The sequence below is a fragment of the Cavia porcellus genome, unplaced genomic scaffold, assembly GCF_034190915.1.
Source record: "Cavia porcellus strain 051 isolate PalLab524CR breed Dunkin Hartley unplaced genomic scaffold, mCavPor4.1 scaffold_8, whole genome shotgun sequence".
Classification (NCBI taxonomy): domain Eukaryota; kingdom Metazoa; phylum Chordata; class Mammalia; order Rodentia; family Caviidae; genus Cavia; species Cavia porcellus.
Genome location: NW_026947491.1, coordinates 76,600,576 through 76,618,021, shown reverse-complemented (window position 1 = coordinate 76,618,021; position 17,446 = coordinate 76,600,576). Strand labels below are relative to the sequence as shown.

Below are 17,446 nucleotides of genomic sequence, written 5' to 3'. Positions count from 1 at the left end.
ACATAAGAAATGACTAAATAATTTTTTTTTGAAACAATAAGGGGGAGATTGAGATAAAACAGGACATAACAATATAACAATAGAGGTCACAGCATGACTGTTTCAATAACCTAGTACTTCACCACCTTATAACCTGACTTAATAGTAGTTACCATAGTGTCTTTTTCCTTGAAATATTTGGGTAAAACTTCATATACTCTAGCTTCAAATATTTTCATATCAAGAAGCCCAGAATAAAGCCTTTCTAATTAATGAGTGAAAACTTTATAAGGCTTCAAGGCCACCTAATGGGGAATCATGATTACCACATATTTTTATATATTTGAATCATTACTTACATTAGGGAAACTATTCAGTATTCACACATGCGAGATTGATTTATTTCACTTATGAGTATGGTCTCAAGCTGTGCCCATTTATTGATAAATATCTCAATGTGATCCTTCTTTATAGCTGAATAATACTCCATTGTATAGAAATACCACAACTTTTTTATCCATTCCTCAGTTGATGGGCACTTGGGTTGTTTCCAAGATCTGGCGATTACAAATTGTGCTGCTATAAACATAGGTGCACATATATCACTGTGGTATGATGCTTTCAGTTCTTCTGGGAATATGCCTAGAAGTGGAATAGCTGGAATAAATGGGATTTCCAGTCCCAACTTTTTGAGAAATCTCCAGACAGATCTCCACAAAGGCTGTACCAGTCTACACTCCCACCAGCAGTGCAGGAGAGTTCCTTTTTCCCCACAGCCTCTCCAGCATTTGTTGACGGTTTTCTTGATCCTGGCCATTCTTTCAGGAGTGAGATGGTATCTCAGTGTGGTTTTAATTTGCATTTCTCTAATGACCAATGATGATGAGCATTTTTTCATGTATTTATTTGCCATTTGCATTTCTTCATCTGAGAGTTGCATATTCATCTCAGATGCCCATTTTTGGACTGGATCTTTGAATTTCGGAGGTCTGAGTTTCTTTAATTCTTTATATGTTTTAGACAAGAGGCCCTTGTCTGAGAGAGAGTTCACTAAAATCTTTTCCCAGTTTGTGGGTTTTCTTTTCACTATGCTGGAGATTTCTTTTGACATGCAGAAACTTTTTAATAAGAAGTGGTCCCAGTTATTGATTCTGGGAAGTATTTCCCGTGCGGTTTGAGTCCTGTTCATGAATTCTTTACCTACTCCTATGTCTCCAAGGTTTCTACCTATTTTGTCTTCTAATAGATTTAGTGTTTCTGTTTTAATATTCAGATCTTTGACCCATTTACATTTTAATTTAGTACATGGTGATAGACATGGGTCTAGCTTTAGTTTTCGGCAAATGGAGAGCCAGTTTTTCCAGCACCATTTATTAAAGAGACTGTCGTTCTTCCAGTGAACCTGCTTGGCTCCTTTATCAAAAATAAGGTGGTTGAGTGTGTTCGTAGTTGTGGTTGTATCTTCTAATCTATTCCACTGATCTTCAGCTCTGTTTTGATTCCAATACCATGTTGATTTTACTACTGTTGCTTTGTAGTATAACTTCAAGTCAGGGATTGTGATGCCTCCTGCTTTGTCTTTGCTGCTTAGAATTGCCTTTGCGATTCTAGGTCTCTTCTGGTTCCAGATGAAATTTAGGAGTGATTTCTCTAGATCTATAAGGTATGTTGATGGTATTTCTATTGGGATTGCATTGAATCTGTATAACAGTTTTGGGAGAATGGCCATTTTCACAATGTTTGTTCTTCCTATCCATGAGCAAGGGATGTCTTTCCATTTTCTGAGATCATCTTCAATTTCCTTTTTCAGTGTATTATAATTTTCACTGTATAAGTCTTTCACTTCTTTCGTAAGAGTAATTCCTAAATATTTCATTTTTTTGCTTGCTAATGTGAATAGTCCAGTTTCTCTTATTTCCCTCTCTGTAATTTTGTTGTTCGTGTATAGGAATGCTATTGATTTCTGAGTATTGATTTTGTATCCAGCCACATTACTGAATTTATTTATTGTATCTAAGAGTATTTCAATGGAGTTTAGGGGGTCTTCTATGTAGAGTATCATGTCATCTGCAAACAATGATAATTTAACTTCTTCTTTTCCTATCTTTACCCCTTTATTTCTCTTTCTTGCCTAATTGCTCTGGCTAGTACTTCCAGTACTATATTAAATAGGAGTGGTGATAAAGGACATCCTTGTCTTGTACCCGATTTTAAAGTAAAGGCTTTCAATTTTTGGCCATTTAGTATGATGCTGGCTGTTGGTTTGTCATAAATGGCCTTTATTATATTGAGGTAAAGACCATTTATTCCAATTTTCTGTAAAGTTCTTATCATGAATAAGTGTTGGACCTTATCGAAGGCTTTTTCTGCATCTATAGAGATGATCATGTGATTCTTATTTTTGGCTTTATTGATATGGTGGATTACATTTATTGATTTGCGTATGTTGAACCATCCTTGCATTCCTGGGATGAATCCCACCTGGTCATGGTGTATAATCTTCTTGATGATTTGCTGGATCCTATTTGCCAATATTTTATTGAGGATTTTTGCATCTGTGTTCATTAGGGAGATCAGTCTATAGTTCTCTTTTATAGTTGGGTCTTTCTCAGGTTTTGGTACTAGAGTAATATTTGCTTCCAGGAATGACTTAGGAAGGATTGCTTCCCTTTCAATTTCATTGAATAGTTTGAGGAGTGTCGGCATTAGGTCTTCTTTATATTTCTTGTAGAATTCTGCAGTGAATCCATCTGGGCCTGGGCTCTTCTTGGTGGGCAAGGACCCAATTACATTCTCAATTTCATTAGCAGAGATTGGGTTATTCAACAGTTTTATATCCTCTTGATCTAGCTTTGGTACTTCATATGCTTCTAAGAATCTGTCTATTTCTTCTGTGTTATCAAACTTTTGAGAGTAGAGGTTTTCGAAATAGGTGTTGATGATCCTCTGTATTTCTATTGGGTCTGTAGTGATTTCTCCTTTTTCATTTCTTATTGCATGAATTTGAGCTTTTTCTTTCCTTTTTTTAATAAGGTTGGCTAGGGGCTTATCGATTTTATTTATTCTTTCAAAGAACCAACTCTTTGATTCGTTGATTCTTTGGATTGTTTTCTTAGTCTCTATTGCATTGATTTCTGCTCTGATTCTTATAATTTCCTCTCTTCTTTTGGCTTTGGGCTTGACTTGCTCTTCTTTTTCTAGCTGTTTGAGGTGTAGCATCAAGTTATTTACTTGTATTCGTTCTGTTTTCCTGATGTGGGAACTCAGTGCAATAAATTTTCCTCTCAGAACGGCTTTCATTGCATCCCACAGATTCCGGTAAGTTGTATCTGCATTTTCATTTTCTTTTAGGTATTGTTTAATTTCTTCTTTAATTTCTTCTGTGACCCACTGATTACTCAAGAGTGTGTTATTTAGTTTCCATGTGTTTGCGGAATTTTTGCAGTATCCTTTGTCATTAATTTCTAATTTCAGAGCGCTATGATCCGATAATATGCAAGGGATGATTTCAACTCTTTTGCATTTGCTTAAATATGTTCTGTGAGCTAATATATGGTCTATTTTAGAAAATGATCCATGTACTGCTGAGAAGAATGTGTATTCTGATGTTGTTGGGTGGAACATTCTGTATATGTCTATCAAACCCATTTGTTCACAGGTGTGATTCAGTTCTGTTATTTCTTTGCTCATTTTCTGTCTGGTTGATCTGTCCCTTGGTGTCAGTGGTGTATTAAGGTCTCCTGTTACAATTGTGTTACTGATAATTTGAGTTTTCATTTCTGTTAATAATTGTTTTATATAACTGGGTGCTCTGGAGTTTGGTGCGTATATATTTAAGATAGTTATCTCTTCCTCTTGGAGTTTTCCCCTTACGAGTATGTAGTGACCTTCTTTGTCCTTTATGGTCATTGTTGGTTTAAAGTTCACGTTGTCTGCAAACAGAATGGCTACTCCTGCCTTTTTTTGGATTCCTGCTGCATGAAGAATTGTTTTCCATCCTTTGACTTTCAGTCTGTGAGTATCTTTCTGGGTTAGATGGGTTTCCTGTAAACAGCATATGGTTGGATTTTGTTTCTTGATCCATTCTGCTAGTCTGTTTCTTTTGATTGGTGCATTGAGACCATTTACATTAATGGTTATTACTGTTAAATGCTGGTTAATTGTAGGAATGTTATCTCTCTGCTGTTGCATCTTTATCTTTCGGTTCTGTTTAATTATTTGCTTTGCTTAGTGGTTTTTTCCTTTGTGTATCTAAACTGTCTTTCAATATTTTTTGCAGGGTTGGATTGGTGTTCATGAAGTTCTTCAGCTGTTCTTTGTCATGGAAGTATCGTATTGCACCATCTATTTTGAATGATAGTTTTGCAGGATATATCAGTCTTGGTTGGAAATCATTTTGCTGTAGGATCTGGAATACTTCACTCCATGCTCTTCTTGACTTTATCGTTTGTGCTGAGAAGTCTGCTGTGATTCTGATAGGTTTTCCTTTATAAGTGATTTGTCTTTTCTCTCTGACAGCTTTTAATAATCTATTCTTGTGTTGGATTTCTGGGATGGTGACTATTATATGTCTGGGTGTAGTTATATTTTGGTTATGACTGTTTGGAGTTCTATATGCTTCACTGATCCTGATGTCAGTTTCTGATCTCATGCTTGGGAAATTTTCAGCTATTACTTCTCTAAATATCCTCCTGACATCCTTCATGTTGTCTCCCTCTCTTTCATTAATCCCTATCATTCTTATGTTATTCTTCTTTGCATCGTCTTGCAGTTGTTGAATTGTTGTTTCCTGGTTCCTTGTTATTTTCAAAAGATCTTTCCTTTCCTGTTCACTAGCTGCAGTCCTGTCTTCAAGGTCTGAAATTCTATCTTCACTTTCATTAAGGTGGTTTTTACAACTTTCAGTGGAGTTTTTTATTTCCTGTATATCTCTGTGCATCTGCATTATGTATTCTGTTTGTTTCTTATATTGCTCGTCTAGGGATTCTATCTTTTTGTTTAGTTCCTCCAATTTTTTATCTGTGTTTTCTTTAGATATATTTAGAATCTCTTTCATTTCTTTTATCATTTCTTCTTTTATCTGGGAGATTATTTCAAGTTTGAATTTCTTTAAAGCTTCCTGGAGTTGCTTGTCAATTTCAGTGGCTATTGTGTCCGATATATGAGGTGGATGGGATATATTTTCTTCTATATTCATCGCTCCTAGGGTTTCTTGAGATGGGCTGGAGGTTTGAGGTTGTAATTTGGTCTTTCGTTTTGTCATTTTCCTATATTTCTGTGTTTCAAGTGTTACTTGAAAGCTTCCTCAGGATCTGTTGAAAATCCCTTTCTATGTTTGGAGCTACTGGGAATCTGGCGCCGCGCTACTCCAAGCCATTAGGCCTACAGAACCAGTGACCCTCCTCTGCCTGCTCAGAACTCCGCAGTTCCAGACAAGCTGGGCCTCAGGGACACTGTGCGCCCACCTGCCCCTTGGAAGCTCCACAGTTCTTCAATCGCAGCCGGGTTAGGGTACTCACCACAGGCCGCAGTGCTTCAGGAACCTGTGGACCCTCCCTGGTTGCAGAGATATCCACAGTCCTCCAGACACGCAGAGAGGCCAGTGAGGGCACCCCAGATCTGCCCAGCTCCTCCTCTGCAGACCTGTGGCCAGGCGCGGCAGCTAAACAGGCTGGGCTAGGCTGGTAGTGTGGGCCAGCCCACCTATTGGGAGCTCAGCAGGTCTCCAAATGAAGCCGGGAATGGGGAGGCTGATGTGGAAGCCTTAAGCCCACCTCTCTCCTTCACTGCACCTGGAAGCCTGAGGGAACTCCAGCAGTCTGGGCGCAGAAATCCAGAGTCCTCCAGACACGCAGAGAGGCCAGTGAGGGCACCCCAGATCTGCCCAGCTCCTCCTCTGTAGACCTGTGGCCAGGCGCGGCATCTAAACAGGCTGGGCTGGGCTGGTAGTGTGGGCCAGCCCACCTATCGGGAGCTCAGCAGGTCTCCAAATGAAGCCGGGAATGGGGAGGCTGATGTGGAAGCCTTAAACCCACCTCTCTCCTTCACTGCACCTGGAAGCCTGAGGGAACTCCAGCAGTCTGGGCGCAGAAATCCAGAGTCCTCCAGACACGCAGAGAGGCCAGTGAGGGCACCCCAGATCTGCCCAGCTCCTCCTCTGCAGACCTATGGCCAGGCGCGGCTGCTAAACAGGCTGGGCTAGGCTGGTTGTGTGGGCCAGCCCACCTATCGGGAGCTCAGCAGGTCTCCAAATGAAGCCTGGAATGGGGAGGCTAATGTGGAAGCCTCAAACCCACCTCTCTCCTTCACTGCACCTGGAAGCCTAAGGGAACTCCAGCAGTCTGGGCGCAGAAATCCAGAGTCCTCCAGACACGCAGAGATGCCAGTGAGGGCACCCCAGATCTGCCCAGCTCCTCCTCTCGATGATACATTTCTTGAGAGGTTAGGAAGTAAACAAATCATGACATGTAATGGGTGTAAACATGAAAAAAAGTCTCTAATTTCATGTCACAGATCCTTCTCATGTCCTATTTCACATTTATAATTAACATTATTGGGTCCACCTAACAGAATTTCTAAAAACACAAACTTGAGAAGGGGAATTAGTACAATGGATTTGTGTTGGCAAATACTATTGACAATCTGTTCAAATATAACAGTATAATAGCAGGGAAGTATTTTAAGCCACTTGTATATTGAAAAAGAAAAGTATTTGGCTTTAAAGTTTGTACAACTTGATTCAATAGTTACTTACAAATGAACCAATACATAGTTCATCTCCACTGTCTATTGACTGTGTCCATTTCTACATGTAGAATAGAACATGCTACAGAAACTACTAACTTCTGGCTATGTCACCCAGAAGGATATTACAAAATCTAAGGTTTGCTCAAAAGAAAGGATCTGTGATGAAAAGAAACCACGTCTCACCAGGGTGTATAGTGCAGAAAAAGGAAACTCCTGAAAGCTGTTATGAAAATGAATGCTATGTTTCAAACCTACAAGCAAAAAATTCCCATGCTGATACTAAAAAGTTTAGAAGTAATGGGTGAGCATGGCTTGCTGAGACAGCAGGGCAGAGAGGAGGTTTTCTGTGGCCATGTGTGCATTAGATGTTCAAACTGTTTAACTGATTGCAGTAGAATTTGCATTTGTGGCCCTTACAGCTTGTGGATTGCGTAGTTACACTATGGAAACCTATCCATTGTATAAAGTCTACTCAATCACTCTTACATAGACATGCATCTTTCTCGCTATTATTCCCACACCTTTCAAATATTTCTTCTGAATTACTAGTGCACCAGAGTAATTCTAGAAACATATCTGAAGCAAGAATTCACCTCATCTCAACAATTTCCCAGTGCTTATTTTTCCTTGCCTCACTGGAAGAAAATTCTTATTTTTTCCCCCAAGGGGTTTTCTTTCTTCATTTCCAAACACTGAATTTATATTTATGTGTAATATTTTAAGTTCAAAACATCAGATCACACCATTCCTTACAGTAATCTTAAAAATTCTTTGCTTCTCACTCTCATTCTAACTAAAAATATTTTAAGAAGGTACTGTAGAATATATATTTATATATTCATAATCCTAAACCTTCTTTGCAATGACTCATTTGATATCAACCTATCTCTCCATGGATACCAGTGCCCCTTCAATTCATTTTTCTTAGTCACCTTTCTGATTCTACATCAGGTTCCCATGCTTGAATGATCTTTCTTTAGGTTTTTTTTTTTTTGGGGTGTGTGTGTGTGTGTGTGTGTGTGTGTGTGTGTGTGTGTGTGTGTGATGCTACTCTCGGTTGCACTATTATATCTCATGAATTTATCCAAAATTCACATGCTCAATGGTCCCACATGTGAATTTTCAAGAAGCCAAACTTTGCTCCCAGAATGGTCTCTATACGTGGCTCAAACTCAACATTATCAGTGCCAAATTTTACATCACCTCCTATTTCTCATCCCCACTATTAATAGAACTCGATTACTGAAATTGCTGTCTATAAAAATGCAGAGTCTGACACCTTCCATTCAAATTTAGGCCCTGCCTTCTCCCCTACATTTATTTCATAGAATTTCTAGTTCTGTTTTTAAACTCTGTGTTCTATTTCTACAACAACTGTTACAGTTCCAAGTTACTACTATGTATTGTAATTAGACTAGTAAGATAACTATCTAATTAGAGCCCTTGCATTCAACTTTCCTGTTTTTAGTCCAGTTTTGACACCACTGGTATAACAGAATTGTGACATCATGTTACTTAAGTAAACAGAGTATGATATGTTCATATATATATATATATATATATATATATATATATATATATACATTTTTTGTACCAGGAATTGGACTCATGACTTCACTCTTTCCAGGCAGGCATTGCACCACTGAGCTATATCCCCAACCCAGTTTTTTATATTTTGAAAGCAACAAATATTGGGGATTTCTTTTACCGTGTCTTTGAAGTCAAATATTGTCACTGTTTTGATTTGTTCTGATTGTTTTGCTTTATTCAATACTCTGTTTTGATTGGTTTTATAGTGTTTTGTTTTTGGTTTGGTTTTGTCATAACTGATGCAATGGACAACTATTTGAAGATCACAAGAACTATTATTGTTTTCCTAGTATCCTACTTTAAAGTCCTGTACTAATTTTGCTGCATTGTTGTGATAAGCTTTGTTCTGTCTTATTTTGCTGTATTATACTATCTTTAAAATAAAAAGTTAACTTCAGTTAACTAATAATGGAAAGTCGTTATTTAGGTCACCATATCTAGGATATATTTGGTGTATAAAATAATACATTCATAACATTCAAATTACATTCCTACAAGCTGGCATTTAGAAATTCATCTTTTCTCTGATTTGAAGTGTAAACATGCTCTATCATTTTCTGTATTTGGCTAACATCTGAATCTAAAGCAATCTGCCCATATTACCACCACTCCAGTTTTGTGGAAACGATCCTGGTTTTCATCTTGCAACAAAGGGTCAGTTGAAATATCCTGCCTGAGAAAATGTGTTTGAGTACTCTCTCATGTTCACTCTTCCCAACATATGTCAGCCAACAAATTTAAAATGACAGTTACAAATTAAACAGATTTCCAGATGTGAAAAACAAAGAAGAAATAAATTAGCTTCTGGTTTTGTAACCTAGAAGTAATTCTGAATTTAATTCAGGAATGGTCAAGAAATTTCAGCTAGCTCGTGAATTCTTAGTTGCTAGAGACATGGAGAAAGCAAAGTACAGTTTTAGATCATATTGAACTCAGAAAAGACAAAGGTTGAGAGATTCCTTGGTTTTGTCCTAAGTTAGGTGATTCTTGTACCTATCTATAGCTTGAATTGTTTCTTTCTTTATTTTTTTGAGACAGGGTTTCACTATGCATCCCAGGATGATGATTCTTCTGCCTCAGCTTTCTCTGTGCTGGGGTAACAGGCATGTGCCACCATGCCCGACTACCTATATTTTAAATAAGTGTGTTGTACATCAAAAGTTTACACCTTAAAAATCAATCTCATTGTTGAAAATCCTTTGCTTTTTATAAGAAAAAATTAGCTCAGCTTAATCTTGAAAAGAATTATTTGACAGGATCACATTCCTAAATTAGACACCCTGCCAAGAAAATAATGTTCCACCCTTGGAAATTTCAAAATTATCAAAGAACTGGAGGCCTTGTTCTTAGACCCTTTGCCGTTATATTATTCCATAAAAGTTCATAACTTTCATTGACTTTCTGCATTTAGACTATTTTACATTTCTGTAAAATTAGAAAATAATATACAAAAACTGACAGGGTTACTGAGAGTGATTACAATGTCTCAGAATGAAAAATAAGACCGATTTTACCCTGAAGATGAGGACAAATATTATTGCTATACTGAATATTAAGCAGCTTATCTGATAACAAATTATTGTTCACAGTTTTGATGTACTAATGGGCAAATTCTCTCTCTCTCTCTCTCTCTCTCTCTCTCTCTCTCTCTGTCTGTCTGTCTCTCTCTCTCTCTCTCTCTCTCTTTCTCCATCTGTCTAATAATATCTTGAGTTCTTATTAATTAAGGTACAAAATAAAATATTCAACCCATGTTTATCATATAACAGCAATGATTTTTGCCATTTTGAAAATTATACTAGATTTTCTAGGTCAGAAGGAAGATTTAGGTAGAATAAGCTCAATGATAGGAAAGGATAACAACTTGTCACAGAGCCAGTGAACAGTGAGTAAGTGACTTGTTTCAGACAGATATCTGTACATCAAGAAGATAAAGTGGGACAATCTTGCCAAAGAAAATGATTTTACACCTCAGCTATACAGATACACAGTTCTTCTAAACATAGAAAACTTTTATCAGAGTTTGCCTAAAGGCAGCAGGTGCTGAATATTTCTGATCACTTGATTTATATGTGAATATTTCTTGAAAGTGATTTAGGGCTGCCATTTTTACCAGAAGGGTGAAATTTTAGTGAGGAATTTTTGTGAAGATTAATGCTGATTAGAGTATACATTAGCACATTTACACCTCTTCAACATACTGCAGTGTAAAATTTACAAAACAAAATAAATAATTTTCCTTTTCCCTTCAAATCAACTATACTGTCATTAAATGTAATCAAATTCAGTTTGACTCAACACACATTTTTATGTACCCTCTCTAATGAATAAGTCAGTACATTAATTTCTATCAGTACTAAAATATGTAAATAAGTCAAGAATTTTAAGTAAAAGAGCTCCAAATCAAGTAAGAAAGAGTGAAAGTACAAATTTACAAATAGAATGCAGAATGGAATCTACTAATGTTAATATGCCTGTCATTCACTTATGGAAGATTAATTAGATCATTTTTGAAATAATTATGTAATGAGATTCCGTTCTTTCTTTAAAGTGTTCTTTCAAATTAATTTGCAGTTAAGGGACTCACCAGTATCAAAAACATTGATAGTCAGAATTCTGTAGAAAGTCAGCACAGTGCCCTAGGGAATGAAAGGAATTTTGCAAGTATTTACAGCACGACAGCAGGTGATTTCCACACTGCCTTCCAGTATGGCACAGAATTCAACTTAATAGGAAATGCAGAAAGTAGACTATGAATTCAGAATTACCTCAAGTGATTTTCAATTTTATTGTATATATATATATACAATAAATTGAAAATATTGAAAATATTGAAAATATTGAAAATATATATTGTTTTTACTTCATTTAAGATAAATAATATATATATATATATATATATATATATATATATATTTAAGATATATAGTCTATTAATTTCAAAGAAATATTTCTGACAAATTTTTAAGGTCATGACTGCAAAGATAAAATGTGGATCACTTGATACAAAGCAAATGATTGTGTCAACTTTATGTTTCACCATTTTGAAAACACAGTAAGAACATTATATAGCTATGCTTCTTCACCCCGGATGTGAGTGGTACCAATCAATAATAGGTTGGTAGCCTGAGTGGAGTAAAAAGATCAATGGAAAAAGGAGCCTGACTTTTGTTCTTGAAAAAAGCTCCACTCTTTGACTTGATTTTGAATACTGGTCTCATGGCTTCCACTGCAGAATGTTCAACTTTGCAGCACTGACCCTTCAGCTTCCTGATTCAGACTTGCACTGGGCTGGAGTGAGCTGGAGGTCTTTGACTTGATTGGATCATTCATATTTCTATCAACCAGGCAGTCTTTATAGTCTTCATGACTGACTCTGAAGGTAGCCATTGTAAACCTACCTTATAAAGCCGAATATCCTCTAGTGAGAACCGATGGATACAAAATCTAAGTGTAAGACCCGAAACTTCTGGGGAAAATGTATTGAAAGCTTTTTGACGTTAATCTCTGCTGTGTTTTGTTATTGTGTTGTATTGTTTTATTTGGAATCAGACACCAAAACCATGAGTGGCAAAATAAAAATAGAAACTAAATTTTCAGTGTAGCAAACAACACAATCAGCAGAGTGACGTGATATCTTACAGAATGGTGAAAATAAATATTTGTATTATTTGTATGTATTAGAAATAGATCTCAAGTCAATTTGTTTTTTATGTTTTTTTTTTTTTTTTAATATGGGGATCAAATTCACAACCATGATCTTACCAGGCAGGCATTTGTGTCGCTGAGCTAAATTTCCATGCCCTGGATTAAGTATTCTTACCACATCAGACAAACAAAAGAGACACAAGACACACTGAGGTAACTGATATGTTGTGATATGCATATGCCCCATCTCATATATTAATATACACTTGACCTCAGCAGGTTTTGTTTATTTGTATATCAGTAACAATCAGTGAAGCAGTTAAAAAAGTTAAGGCTTCAGAAGGCAGAAGCAGGGTAATGGGGTTTATAAAAGGAACTTTGAGCACATACACTCAAGAAAGCAGTATTAAGTTGAGACTGACACTTTGAAGAAGAAATTTTCTCTTGAAGAGTAGAAATGTAACTCATCAGAAGACTCACACTAGATGAGAAATGCCACAGTAGCTTCTGGAAACCAACAGAGCGTCCTAGAGCATGACTGCTGATAATCCTGGGGGTATGGAGAATAGCTAACTTTTCATATCTTCTCCTATTGAGTCCTGTTTTAAGCCAGATGCCCTAGAAGGGATCTGCTCAAGGAGTTACATGAGACTAGCATAGTCAATGCCGGATGAGACGTTATTATGTAATCAAGGAAGCATAAAAACAATGAACAGTAACACTTTAAGAACATATTAATAAGTTTTATTTATTTCATGCTTCATATTGAAAATGTTCATGCTTAAGAGAATTAACCAGAAAACACTGATGACAATCAGGTATGATGAATAAGAATAGCATTATAGAAGCTTGTTTGGAGTTTGATATGAGCAACTGGGATAGATTTTTTCTCCTTTTTTGAAGGAGAGAAAGAAGCATCACAAGTAGAAACAAGAAAAGCAAGAAGCAAATGGAGAGAGGGGTCATGAGAATATGAGTTAAAATATAAAAAGCAAACACGGAATTATCTTCTCTGATGCCTGATTCATTTGACAATAGTGGGAATTTTGTTTTATTTTGAAAAAGTAATATTTTCAGGGAGGTTTTTCTAACATATTGCATAATAACATTATCCAAGACATTTATGTAAATACAACAAAAACTAAGCCATTTCAGTTCTTTAAAAGACACAAAATCTCTGCAGCTGTGTCAAAATCGGGGCCCGCCTCGCATGGCAAGCACCAGCCCAGGAGGCTGCCACAGGAACACTGGGCCCTGCGCCCCTTGCCGGGGCAGGGATTAAAAATCAAAAGACACAAAAATCTTTAAAACAGAGCTTGATTTTAAGGAATGAAAAAAAAAATCAGATCATCAATATCCTAAGTATATGGCAAGTAGGCTAATAATATATAATTATATTAATGTATGCATAATAAAATGTGCAGCCAGGTACAAATCAGTCTTATTTCCAGGAAAAGTGAAATATAGTTAGCAATACTGATTTTCCCTTGAAGTATTGACCTGCTTGAATGAACACTGCACAGCTAATGAGAAGGTGCTATCCTCCAAGAAATTCTTATCAGAGATGAAAAAGGAATCTGCCAAAACTTATAAATAGTTAAGTGGCTTCTTTCATTCCTGACCCATGATAAAATGTGACAGATTAGGAGAGAATCTGAATTAGATCTCTAGTGACTTTGAAGTGTTTGGTTGAAGTCTGAAGAATTTGGGGCAAGAAAGTTGGATTGTGCAAGTGGAGTTGTCACCTCTTGATCTGATTGAAAAATGCATTTTATAGAAAAAAAGAGGCATTTGAAATTGAGTCTATGCAGATGGTGTTAAAAGATAAAGTATTCTTCAAGCCATAGTTTATCATTTCAAAGTGATAAATGTCTGAGAGGAAAACATTTCATGAAAAAATGAAAAGAACTAAAATTTAGGCTCTGTGTCACATGCTTGTCTCCATAGAACATTTCTCAATTTTTTCCAGTTCTCCTCACTATTAAGATTGCTTTTTGCATAGAATGTTAAAAGATATACTTTTGTATCTGCAAACATCACCAAAATAATGATGAAATGAGTTGATGGACTATACCTTCTGTTGTACTCAGGGTTTGCAAGGAAAACAATTTAATAAAGGACACAAAATTTTTAGAATTATTTTATAATAGTCACCCAAAAGTCGAACACAAAAAGTGCGGGAAATATGTTCACATGTTAAAGACCCCAAAGGATCTATCTGAGGGCCTGGATCCCATGGCAGTGTCCTGCATGAGTCAGGTGAAGATCTAGAGCTAATGACAATGTCTCATGCAAGTTTGTTTCATGCATATGTGCCAGAAAGGCCCAATCATCAATGGTAGAAGCAAGAATGTCTGTGCCTGCAGGACGAAGCATCTGTGACAGTGGATAGCCAAGAAACAGCTACTAAATTAAGAACCAGAGGTCCTCCAAAAACTACTACAGCCACCTCAGTGACAACAAAGTCCTGAATGCCTCTGACAGTGAGAACATCCGAGGTCATATCAGGAAAGATACTCAACAAGCCATGCCTTTCTGTGAGCCAGCCTCCACCATGAGGATCGGGAAGAGACTCAGAAAGAAGACAAACCATTCTTTCCCAAGAGCCAGCTGCTGTGCAGGCTGGGAAACCACTAGAACATTCCCACCCCAGCCCCCAACACACGGTAAGCAACTGGCTGATTCAGAAGACTCAGGGTGACATAATAGCAACTGAGGTGAGAGGAATCATTCGATGCCTGTGTTATTTGATTGACTTTGCAGGTCTGGAGCTGGAGTCTTGGCATCTATTTGGAGGATGACAGTGTGCATTGTGGCAATTGTGGGGGATTTCTTTCAGTCTTGTTTTTGAAATCTACTGTTTTATTCCATTTTGCTGTTTTGTTTTATTCTTCTATCTGGTAACCTGAGCAAGTATTTTGAAGATAACAATATGCAGTATAACAACCATTGCTTAATTCCTATCATATTTTGAAAACCTATATAGCTATTGTTTTTTGTTGTTATTGTTGTCATTGTTTTTTAGGTTTTTTTGCTTCTTGAGTTTTCTGGGTTTTTTTTTTTTTTCTTTTTCTTTTTTCTATTTGAAACAAAACAAAACAAACAAAAAGACAAGTCCCTCCTGGAGAACCGACACCCCAACTTCTTCCCCTCCAGTTCTTCTTTGGTGTTGTTTTATGATCTTCAGAAAGGCTCTCCACACCCAGCACCACACTGATTCAGTTCAGCTGGATGTTACAAGTTGACCACCAGCTGTCCATCCACTCACCTTCCTTTGTGTTTTGTTGTTTGTTTATCGCTTTTTCAAATGAAAAGTCTAATTAATAAGATGAAATATATTCATATTAAATTTGTATGCTTACAGTTAGAAATTAGTTGGACAAGTACAGAAAGGTAGAAAACAGGCTCAACTGCATTTTAAGTTTTAAAGACATAACTGCGTGGATAAGGCGGGCTTCATAATTTCATACAAGCCAACTGTGTGATGTGGCGGCCAAAAATATCTAAGGAATCCTCAAACTACATTAGCAAATTATAATGGCCAAGGAAACTAAGATAATAATTCTCCAGCACTTTGGTCTGCCCCAACCATATCTGCAGGGGGATGTTAATTTCTGGCCCCCACATATTATTAATTATTGTATAAGCCCAGGAATATAATCAGTTGTTAAATGCTATGAAAACCATGGGGTGTGAAGAATACTCGTAAAAAAAAAAAAATAATTGTGTTCAACCTAAGCAAAAGTAGACAAGGGAAATACTTTGTACAATTTGAGCTGTCCATTAACTGCAGGTCACTAAAGATATTCCAAACCAAGATGGCTGAGTCAGTCCTTACTAAAAAGGGAAAATAGTTAAAAATTCAAAATTTTAGTAGTTGGTCAGGTATCTCGGTATAATAAATTGTGGTATATTTACAAGAGTGAAATTAACCAACACTACATATCAAAGCTTATTGTTTTCCTTTGAGAGTCAATGTACTAACATACTTTTGGATGTTTATAAATGATGTGGATGCAATGATAAATTATCTTATCCTTCTATATGTAAGACCTGCATATATATTCATATGCAGAAAAATGTAAACAGAATTTTAAATTTAATATAGGCAGTAAGGCCAGACATTTTGTGAAGGTAGTTGGTGGAAAACAATAAAAATAAAAGAAAAATAAAATCTAGGATAACAGGTTATATTACATAACAGCAGGGAATGACTTTCCAAATATTTTTATTTAAGACCTATATGAAATATTCCATTCTCAGGAAAAAAAACTTAGTATCTTAGGAATGTATACTCCTTTTCCTTTTATAAAGAGTTATATAAAGGAACAAATGAATAAAATTTAGACTCAGAAATTGCTACACAGGTTAACTTGAAGCTCAAGCTAAAAACTTACTCTATATTTTAAAAATACAAGTACATTTTCACAGTATTTTTCACACTTAAAGGTAAATATTGCAAGTCATTGCTTTTTATTAAATGAATTTTTAATCTTCATTGCATAATTTAGGGATCAACTGACTATTCCTGCATTTATCAAAAACACAAATGATCTTAATTCCCTGAGTATTTAAAATGCTTTTCATATGGGTGGCCCTTTTGGTATCTAGTTAATTAGCCTCTGGCTTCAAAGATTTTGCTAAGATAGCCCCATTAAAATGTGCAATAAAAAGAAAAATCTTGTAATCCTTCTTGTCATAAAAACTTAGCTTCCTATATTTCAAGTTATAATGATTCTGAGACTTAAAAAGATAATGCTTTCAAAATGCCTTTAATTGCTATGTGAAAGTTTAATAAACTTATGTAGATATTTCAACTCAAAGAGGGAATGAAAACTTCCAATTAAAATATTCCTTCATTTCTTTACATTTTGATGACACTAAACAAAATTTTTAAAGCTCCATATGTAGCTTTTTTGCATTTAAGTGCATAAAACACTCTAAGTATGCTCTTGTTATGATGATAATCCTGTTATAACTTGCATTTTATAACTATTTTATGTTAAATAAAATTCTACTATTTACTAAACCCTTAAATATAAAGCCATGTCATTCAAATTTTGTATACGGGAATATTCACTGAAACTTGTACAATTGCATACACACAGTATATATCAAAGAAATATTTTTCAAAAGAGTTATGTTTGTCATTTTTCTCCTAAATGATGCAAACAACATCCTGCTTTTTTGTGGATGTGTCCATAAGGGACAGAAAATCAGCTTTCTTTTATTTTTCCTACAATCTTTCCAAAGTCTATCTGATTTGTTACTTTTCTACAGACTAAAGTCAAATTATTGATGTAAAATTTAAAATATGTTAGGTCCAACTTGCCATGATTTTTTCTGTAGAATGGAGTTTTGAGGGAATAAATATATATTAACAATTATTCCATCAACAATAAATTTGTGTACAAATAATACACATACAATGTTGTATACATTTATAAACTTGTGTGTAAATATATGTATATATAAAATTATA

The 17,446-nt window shown here is 35.8% G+C and overlaps 1 non-coding gene across 1 annotated transcript; it reads left to right on the top strand.

Annotated features, from left to right (window-relative positions):
• Window positions 1-13,142: 13,142 nt before the first annotated feature.
• On the top strand, window positions 13,143-13,262 carry LOC111753380 (small nucleolar RNA SNORA5). The gene has a single exon (XR_002788183.1). It is a non-coding gene; the product is annotated as a small nucleolar RNA SNORA5 (small nucleolar RNA).
• Window positions 13,263-17,446: the final 4,184 nt, after the last annotated feature.